Here is a 10,827-nt window from a genome sequence, read left to right as displayed (position 1 = left end):
ATTTCGTAACGAATCTTATTGGTTGAGAAATATTGGTATTTCGAGTGTCAGTGGGATGTGATGAACGGGGACCTGTCTCAGGGGTAAATCTATCCAGATAATATGAGAAGGTCTCATTGACTGTTTGGTCGGGGTAACCTTTGTCTTTGAATTTCTTTATCAAAGTTTGACTATGGGAGATATAATCTTGTTTTAGTGTACAGTTTTGCTTGAGACGACAAAATTGACATTTTGGAATATTTTTTAGCCATCTTGGATGATGGCAGCTGTCAAAATGTAGGTAGGAATTTCCGGAAGTAGGTTTCAAGTAATTTTGGGCACAGATGGTTTTACTTTTATGGAAGAGTTCCAAATCCAGGAATGCCAGAGTGTCACTATCTGTGACGGTGGTAAAGGATAACCCCATGCCATTGTTGTTGCAATGGTGAACAAAAGATGGAATGAGGCTATCCGGGTCGTCCCAGATGATAACTACGTCATCTATGTACTAGCCGTAAAAGATTATATTCGCGGCATAGGGATTGTTAGTGTATATGTATCCTAATTCCCAGAGACCCATGGTAAGGTTGGCATAGCTTGGAGCAAAATTTGCCACCATAGCTGTGCCTTTAGTTTGGATATAGTAGTTTCCATCTGATTCGAAATAGTTAAGTGTTAGGCAGAATTTTAATATTTCCATTAAGAAAGAGTTTTGGCGGTGATTGAGTTGTGGTTGATTGTTGAGGAAGTATTGTACTGCTTGTAACCCGATTTCATGGGGAATTTAAGTATTAAAGGATACAACATCGAGCGAGAGCCAACGGTAGGTCGGTTCCCAAGAGTAGGGATGCAAGGTATTCAGTAAATGAGTGCTATCTTTTATATATGAAGGTAAGTTTTGAACTATATTTTGCAGAAAATGGTCGAGATAAATAGAAAAATAGCTAGTGACACTCTCCATTGCTGCCACTATAGGTCTTCTGGGGGGATGTACAGGGTCCTTATGGATTTTTGGAAGGTAATAGAAATAGGGTCTTTGATAAAAGTCATGTTTGAGAAAGGCAGTTTCAGCAGTGCTGACAATCCCAGCGTTTGCAGCTCGATCGATGATCCCGTGAGCTTCTATCATGAGCTCTGGTAGGGGGTCTCTATGTAATGTCTTATAAGTGGTGGTCTCAGAAAGGAGTCTAGTTGTTTCCCGTATGTAGTCGGTATGATTTAGGACTACAATGCTGCCTCCTTTGTCGGCTGGTCTAATTATAATAGATTTATTGTCGGTAAGAGATTTAAGGGAAGTACGTTCAGCAGGGGTTAAATTGGATGAGGGGCGAATTTGAGATTTAGATGATTGACACATCTTTAAGATATCTGAGTAGACTACTTGGTAAAAAGTTTGAACATATGGCCCTTTGGAAAAGGTAGGGTAAAAGATAGACTTAGGTTTGAAATTGGTGTGTTGTATGGGGGGTGAGGTGGGTAGGTATTGGGTTAGAAAGTCAGTAAGGTCGTCATCGTGATATATTGGATTGTCATCATTGTATAATTCCTCCAATTGTTCAAGTGCTTGAAGTTCGGAAGATCCGAAAAACACAAGGGTATCCATATCAGTACTGGGATTTTTTGGGAGTTGTCATGGTTGGGCACCAATCCATCTTTTATATGTTTTTTATTATTTTGAATATTAAAATGGCGTTTTATAGTGATATTTCTAACAAATCTGTTAAGATCTAAAAAGAGGGTGAAGGGATTAGGTAAGGCTGTTGGAGAGAAGGTAAGGCCACGTGCTAATACAGATAGGTCAGAGGGGGATAAATTATGATCCGAAAGGATAAATATTTTCACAGTCTGCACAACTTGTCGTGCCTCTTTGTGTCTATGTCTCCCCCCTCTTCTGCCTCGTCTATGAGTTTTCTTTTTGGGCAGTGGAGGGGGGTTTTCGCTAAAAAAGGCGAGTGAGACACGGAGGTAGAAGGGTTCTGAGTGTTTGGTGAAACAGTTTATAATGTGGTGGCGTCGGTAGACCCCGTTGGGGGTAAAGTGATGCTCTGAACGATGTGATTATTATGCTTCTTGGGGATATTAGTATTTGTAGATGATATAATGTTGAGGCTACTAATACCAAAATCTAATATGGGAGGGGGGAGATTTGGAGTAGGTTTTTTAGCGTTTCGATCTTTATCTCCCTCCTCTCTGCATCACGCACTACAGCTATGCTCACGTCATGCTTCCCTTTTCATAGGGAATCCCCGCCGGCCACTGCGCATGCTCCGTCCCCATGGTTACCCCCCTTCACACGGCGCATTATAGTCACTCTCACGCCGCTCGTCGGCATGTGTATAGAATCCTCTGCTTATGCTCTGCAACTATACTGCCTATTTTCTCTGTATGTTTCATTCCGCCCACATGACACACTCCCCGCTGCTCTCCGCCCATCGCCCACTCTCCTTGTTCCCCCCCATTCGGTATTTAAAGGTGCCTCTATTAACATGGCCACTATCAAAGCCTGATGAAGGAGCATGCATGCTCCGAAGCGCCGCCTACCTCAGCCCATCTCCTGACGACACAGACCTCTTGAAGCTAAAACCAAGGGCACTACAGTGACCAGCAGCACTCCGAACATCCTGACCATCCTGAAGATTCTCTACAGGAATGGCCTAAGCCACTAACCACCGGCTAAAAGGACAGATGCTGTGAACCCTGTACTAAAGCCCCATGAGTCGTGCCTATGGACATACGGATGAAACACTTTATTTAAGATGTGCCTTTACAACACTAACCTAATGTGAGTGTTTTTAAACCATATTAATACATTTTAGTCATTTCTTACTGCACTTAGAGGGCGCCCATCTCTCTTTATTTATAAAGATGAATCAGTCTTGGATCACCACCAGCTACCAAGCACCTGAAGCTGATGTAACTGAATATTTTTTTTGAAATGTCACATCCCTTCAAGACTGCCTATGCTGAGTGACTATCCTGTTATGTTGACTGACTATCCTCTTCCTCCTCAATGATCCTGCTGATAGTTTGGAAGAACATTTTTGGTTCTGGGCGCCGCCACCAGTGCCTAAGGCCCAATGTTTCAGCCCCTGTTTAACAGGGCCACGTAATTACAATTTTTGATGCAATGCTTTGCAGCAGGGCTCATTCCTGCACTCCAACTAGAGTATCTGTGAGAGATTACAGTGCCATGGCACCAGCACCAGTACCTAAGGCCCAATTTTTCAGCCCCTGTTTAATAGGGGCATGTAATTACAATTTGCGATGCAATGCTTTGCAGCAGGGCTCATTCCTGCTCTTTAACTAGAGCTTCTGTGAGGATTTACAATGTTGTGGCACCAGTACCACCACAACCACCAAAGGCCCAATTTTTCTACCACTGTTCAACAATGGCATGTAATTACAATTCTTGATATAATAGTTTACAGCAGGGCGCTCCAGCGCCCACCAAGAGTCACTTTGAGGGCTTACAGTGTTAACATGTGGCAACACCAACACCTTAGGGCCAAATTTCTGCAGAGCATATAGGGCAGGCCCCTACTTTCAAACATCCAATTTACAAGCGTCTCCTACTTGCAAACGGAAGGAGACAACAGGAAGTGAGATGAAAAAAGACAGACAGCCAAAACAATTATACAGGGGAGATAACCCTTCCCTTTTTTCCAAAAAGCTTAAAAATAGATTTTTTGACTTTAAAAATGTACCACTTCAAAATTACAAACAGATTCTACTTAACACAACAAACCTACACAGTCCCTGTCTTGGTTGCCTTCTTTACGCTTCTTCTTTCAGCTTCTTTCTTCTGGTCTTCCTTCCGTGTTCTTCTTGTTCCTCCAATTTATTCTTCTCCGTCTTCTTCTTCATCTTCTTGTTCCTCTGCTCTTCTTGTCCCACATCTTGCTCCTGGTTCTTCTCCACTGCGTCTGCACGATCCGCCTCTGTGAGAGTCTTGAGCCGTGTGACACTTCGATTCTTCTGACACTTTTTACATAACGGAGGGCAGGGCCTCCTCTGACGCACGGGAACTTCCTTATGGCTTTCCCCATGTCAGAGGGGGGCAGGGTGACCCATTTACATAAACAGGTTCCAACTGAAGAAAAACATCCGCAAAGCATGATGCTATCACCACCATGCTTCACGGTGGGTATAGTGTTCTTTTTTGGGATGTGCAGTGTTGCTTTTGTGGCAAACATATCTTTTGGAATTATGGCCAAAAAGTTCAACCTTGGTTTCATCAGACCATAAGACATTTTCCCACATGCTTTTGGCAGACTTCAGATGTGTTTTTGCAAAATTCAGTTGGGCTTGGATGTTTTTCTTCGTAAGAAAAGGCTTCCATCTTGCCACTCTACCCCATAGCCCAGACATATGAAGAATATGGTAGATTGTTGTCACATGTACCACACAGCTAGTACTTACCAGATATTCCTGCAGCTCCTATAATGTTGCTGTAGGTCTCTTGGCAGCCTTCCTGGCCAGTTTTCTTCTTGTCTTTTCATAAATTTTGGAGGGACATTCAGTTCTTTGTAATGCCACTGTTGTGCCATATTTTCTCCACTTGATGATGACTGTCTTCACTGTGTTACATGGTATATCTAATACCTTGGAATTTTTTTGTATTCTTCTCCTGACCTTTTAACAATGAGATCCCTCTGGTGCTTTGAAAGTTCTCCATGGCTTTTTCTGTAGGATGTGACTAAGAAAATGCCAGGAAAGACCTACTTGAACAGTTGAATTTTATGTAGGGTTAATCAGAGACACTTTAAATGATGGCAGGTGTATACCGACTCCTATTTAACATGAGTTTGAATGTGATTGCTTAATTCTGAATACAGCTACATCTCCAGTTATAGTAGGGTGTGCACACTTATGCAACCACATTATTTTAGTTTTTTTTAGTTTTACTTCCCCCTTCTAAAAGATTTCAGTTTGTTTTTCAATTGAGTTGTACAGTTTATAGGCCATATTAAAGGTGGAAAAAGTTCTGAAACAACTCATCGTTATCTCTTTTTTACATCACAGAAACCTGACTTTATATTCACTGTAATTATCTTTTTTTCTTTTACTAACATGGATATTATGGTGGGCTAGGTGAACAGGGATAGCGGCAATCCACATTTGTATGGCCATAGTGGTAAGTATAATGGCTATACATTTCTGCAATTGTTTCAGGTATACATATGACAGTGTCATATTATTTTTACATTATACAGGATTTTTATAGTGCTGACAGTTTGCGCAGCTCTTTACAAAATGAAGGCAGACATTACAGTTACAATACAATATGATGATAATATTGATATCTTATCATTTTTGGTCTATATATAAAAAGGTCTCTGCTCTGTATACTCATTTTTCTGTTATACAAGTTTAAAATCACTATGATTTATTCTAATTGGACGTACTCATAATAAGTGCAATATATCTGCATTTAACTCACCCCGTAGGAATTTATATTTATGGTCACTAAACTTTTATTACTGAAATAAAAGTAAAATTTTATCCAGGTGGCCTTTTGGTGTGCAGGGACACGCACCCTCGTCCATTTTAAATTTAAATTCTGAAAAAGGCATATGTAATTAAAAAAATTCAATTAAAAGAAGTTAACCTTTGTGCTGAGGGATATGTATGTTTGTAAAGCCTACCATAGACGGATCCTGCTGAACCAGCCACCGGCAGTGTTTATTGTATGTTGATGGCAGTGAAACCTCCCGCTGTCAGAATACAGTAGCACAGCAGGAGGGATTCCCCTATCAACACTGACTGTGCTAATGGGGGGATCAAGCTATTTTCTTTCCTTCAACCCATGGTGAAAACTTCACATTCTATGGCCAGCCTAAGACTTTTCTTTGTGCCTCTGAAAATAAGAAGTATTTTGTGAGTACAAGGAATGCAGCTTTAATGTGTGGTGTATACTCCCAGAAGGCTCAGATTCTATTAAGCTGTGCCCCATATTTCAATGTAATTTAATCATGCCCTCTATTTTCCATGATTCACTACATGTGCCACTTGTCTTTTACCTCCTGAGATGTCTCTCATTCATAAGTTCAAAAGCTGGGAGGTACGTATATGCTATAATGTATATTGCATACTTCTCCCCAAAGTGTTTGTTGCTGGTTGCCAAGGTAATTGAAGTTCTCTTTTCTTTAAAGCATAACTGCACTTTTGTTGAGAAAAAAAACATTCCCCCTGGGTGATCTATGTACATTGCAAGGATTAAAAAAAAAAAAAAACCTTTGTTATTCTGAATAAACCACTGTTTGTTCTTCTGCCAAGTGGGTCCAATGGGAGTGGTTCCACAATTATCAGTCAGCTGTGCAGCTGCAGAGAACTGATGAGGAAAGTTGCTGGGCCTGCATCCTTTTAAATGTATTCCTTTTGGGAGCATGTCACCAAAATTTTGATGCAGGGGATGCCTGAAATGACATGTATCTTACGCAGACTTCTAGGGAAATCGCTGAGCCAATCACACAAGCAAGAAAATTTTTCTGGGGGTGGTCAGTACACATTCTGTGTACAGAACACCTCCAGGTAGCCATATTGCATTGCATTTTAAGAAAATTGCAGGGGCTGCAGATTGAAAAGGAAAGGTCATTTTAAATAACATTTAATTACAATATGATTTGTATCGCAATTGTATACGCTATATTACTTTTTGTTTATTTGCTATTTTTTTCCCCACAAAAGTGGAGTTAACCTTTAAATAATTAGGCTGAAGTTTATATGTATCTGTGAGACTCTTGCTTGTGGCACAGCAATTAAAGCAGATTTATTAGGCACAAGGAAGCCCGGGATATATTTAACCACACCCCTCTCCCACTGTTAACAGTTTGGCCACACCTATTTCTGCCACAGCGCACTATGGGAGGTAGACATGTGCACTGCCAAAAAATGTGTTATTATTTTGAATCTTTGAAAAAAACAAAAATGAATTAATAATAACTAACTATTAAATTATAGGTATTGGAATTTCCTTTCAGATTTGGCTGTTAGTGAATGTAATGAATACAAATTTATCTGAAGTTACAAATTTCAAATGTCGCATATAAACAAACGGACCAGAAAAAATAAATAATAAATAATAATAAAAAGTAATGTTGCGCGTTCCATTCATTTAGATACGGCATTCCTTATTTTGGATAATTCGTAACTTCAGATAAATTTGCATTTGTTACGCTCACTAACAACATTTGAAAGGAAATTCCAATACCTATAATTTAATAGTTTAGGAATAGTGAAGTTATTATTAGTTAGTTATTATTTCAGAGTTAAAAATTTTCGGGTGTTACATTTTTAGGATTTTCATTCTTATTTTCATATTTCTGAATTTACAAATTTACGAATTCCTGAAATCCAGATATAATAATGAAAATCCAAAAATTCAAAAGAACGAAAATCTGAAAATTAGAACAAAAATTTGAAAGCCCAAAAATGTGAAAATCTGAACTAATAATAACTTCAATATTACTAAACTATCAAATTATAGTTATTGGAATTTCCTTTCAAATTTGGCTGTTAGTGAATGTAATGAATACAATAAGAATATCACTCTGGTGCATGTGGTAATACTTAATATGTGTGTCACAATTGATGTGCCTGTTTGCTTGAGTATGTAGGTGTGTGGGTGTAGGTAGCATTTAAAAACATTTTGGAGTGTTTGTTCACTATTTTTTTTAAATGTAATCATACAAACATCTTTTCTTTAACTTTATTGCTGTCACGAAGGGGCAGATAGGCTTCTCATACAATAACATAGTGAAGTTGACAGGTTGCCTTTAAAAATATATCAGGGGTCTATTAGACCCCTAATGGCACCTCTACATTCTGTACAAACACAAATTGTGCTTGATAACAGCTCTGAACCCAGAAATCCTGAGCGCTTCTAAGTTTAACTTAGCAGGGGATATAATAAATCCCCCACCACTCTCCACTCTATTCACTCACCATGGAGGTTCCAGGCACCCAAGACAGATAGATAATTCTATTCACTGGGTATATATGAGGGTTTCCAACCACTTTCATTTCACTTAAGAAGTTCCCCGTGCAGTGGGCTCTCCTCAATTAAGAAATAACACACCAGTGTATACTGTATGCTGTAGGGTAGCATAGTGCAATAGTGTCTGGAAAATCTGGAGGCTGCTTTTGGGACCTTTCATGGAAGAATGGGGATGAGAAGTTAACATGTAGATGATGTTCCGAGTAGTCAGAGTATGATAGTTATATAGTTAGTCAGTTTGAAAAAAGACACAAGTCTATCCAGTTCATGCAATGGAAAAAAAAAAATCATAGAAAATCTCCAGATACAAAATCCTATACCCATAGTTGATCCAGAGGTATGCAAAAAATAAATAAAAATAAAGTATGATCCAATTTACTTCAGTGGCGAAAAACTAACCCTTCCTGATCCCCCAGGAGCTAATTGGATGTTCCCTGTATTAACTACCCCTGGTGTTATTACCTATAAATGTTAATATCCAGTTATATTCCGTGCATTTAGGAATGTGCTCAGCTCCTTTTTAAAGCAATGTACTGAGCTGACCAGTACCAGCTCTTGAGAGAAATTATTACATGTTCTTACAGTGTTTACTGTGACAAATAATTATATTGTTTTGGAGGTTTTCCTCCAAATGTAAAAAATGCCCCCCTGTCTTTAATGACCTGAAAGAGAATAGCTCAACATCAAGTTCACTATATGGACCACTTATGCATTTAAATATGTTGATCATATGCTCCATTAATTGCCTATTCTCAAGAGAAAATTAATAATTTCAGCTTATCTTTCCTTATATCTGAGCTCCTCTATTCCTCCTATCAGTTGTGTTGACCCTCGCTGCACTTTCTCCAGTTCTCTAATATAACTTTTGTGAACATGTGCCCAAAACTGAACTGCATATTCCAGATGCGGCCTTACTAATGCCTTGTACAGGGGTAAATGATGTCTCTCTTTGGAGTCTATACATCTTTTAACACATGAAAGTATTTTCCTAGCTTTATAAACTACATTGCTTTGCATTGCTTGCTACTAATAAGTCTATGATCTATTAGAACACCCAGATACTTTTCAACCACTGACTCCCCCAGTGGTTTTCCTAAAATGCATGACACACATGTGTTTAGCCCCAATGTCCATTACATTATATTTATCAACATTAAACTTTATTTGCCACATAGTTGTTCAAATAAATAGTGCATTGAGGACCGCTTGGTCGTTATTTCAAAACCTAGTTTGGTGTCATCTGTAAACACTTTTTTACACATTTTTTAATTTTACTTTTAATCCCAAACTCTATATCATGTGTAAATATATATATGTAAAGACTCTGACAACATTTTACATATTATCACCACATTGGCCTTACACCAATCCACTGGTACTATTTTAGTCATTAAAGTGTCTCTAAAAAACAATGGCTTAGAAATAGCAGAACTCAACACTTTAAGGACCCGTGTGTGTAAGCCATCTGGACCAGGTGTTTTATTTAGCTCTATTTTGTCTAGGAGTTTCTAGACTGTATCAAATCTGAGCACTTGTGGATCATTTCAATACTACTAAAGACTTCCCCATTTTCCTTAGTATATACAGAGCTGAAGAAGGTATTTAATAAATGTGTGATAAATTCTCTTTGTCCCCAGTCACTAACTCAAAATGATCTTGAAAAGGGCCTATATGCACAGGCCTAACATTTTTATTATTAATATATTTGAATAATTTTGGAAGGTTTGTGCTATTTTTTAAAATCTGCCATTCATTTTAACTTTTGCAGCCTTAATTTCCTTTTTACATATTCTGTTATATTTACTGTTTCATTAGTCATTCCCAGATGACATCAGTTGATGACAAAACACGTAGAGCGGGACCTGTGACATGTAATATCATCACTCCAGATGCTACATCCATCTTGTGGGATATTCAATGCACATTTTTTTTTACATAATTTATGTTAGTATAATACTTTTTTATTAAAGTGGTTTTAAAATGTATTGCACAATGGAGGTTTGTTTATGCTTTTATGAGGTTCATTAAGGGTGGCACAGTGGTGTAGTGGGTAGCACTCTCGCCTAGCAGTAAAAAGGGTCACTGGTTCAAATCCCAACCACGACACTACCTGCCTGGAGTTTGCATGTTCTCCCTGTGCCTGTGTGGGTTTCCTCCGGGTACTCTGGTTTCCTCCCACACTCCAAAGACACGCTGGTAGGTTAATTGGCTTCTGTCCAAAATTGACCCTAGTATAAGAATGGGGTCCCTGGATTGTGGGCTCCTTAAGGGTAGAGCCCAATGTGAGTGTACAATGTACAGGGATGTGGACAATTTTAGACCCACACTCACTCAGATTGAACTGGATGGACTGGTGTCTTTATTCAGTCTTACTAACCATGTAACCATGTTTCTATTTTTGCTGAAACAAGTGATCCATGTATGTATGCCGGTTGGTGCTGGGGATCACTTGAAGGATCTCTGTAAAGGCTTAGCTTGCCAGCGAGCAGTCTGTCAAGCCAGAATGTGATATCTGAAAAATGCTATTGACGACACTATAAATTAAGGGTCATTGTGGTTTGGCAATCAAATTGACTCTATCACTATGGTGCTGTGTGGATTATTTCTGGTGCTGGAGCTGGTGCTTGGATTTATTCTTTGAAGGTGGATAATTTTATATGGACTTTATAGCTCTTATACAATCATTACTGCATACACTTCTTAGCACTGCATATAGATATATACTACATTAATCAACAATGGATGGTCACTAGATATTGAAAGAGATTGGATAATATAACATCCATCCTGGCAATGCATATCTCTGGGACACGTCACATAATTTAATGGTATTTATTTAAAGTAATTGTAAA

The sequence above is a fragment of the Lithobates pipiens genome, unplaced genomic scaffold (assembly GCF_037356315.1).
Source record: "Lithobates pipiens isolate NorthernLeopardFrog02 unplaced genomic scaffold, aLitPip1_a1.2 Scaffold_19, whole genome shotgun sequence".
Classification (NCBI taxonomy): Eukaryota; Metazoa; Chordata; class Amphibia; order Anura; family Ranidae; genus Lithobates; species Lithobates pipiens.
Note: the sequence above shows the minus strand (reverse complement) of the source record.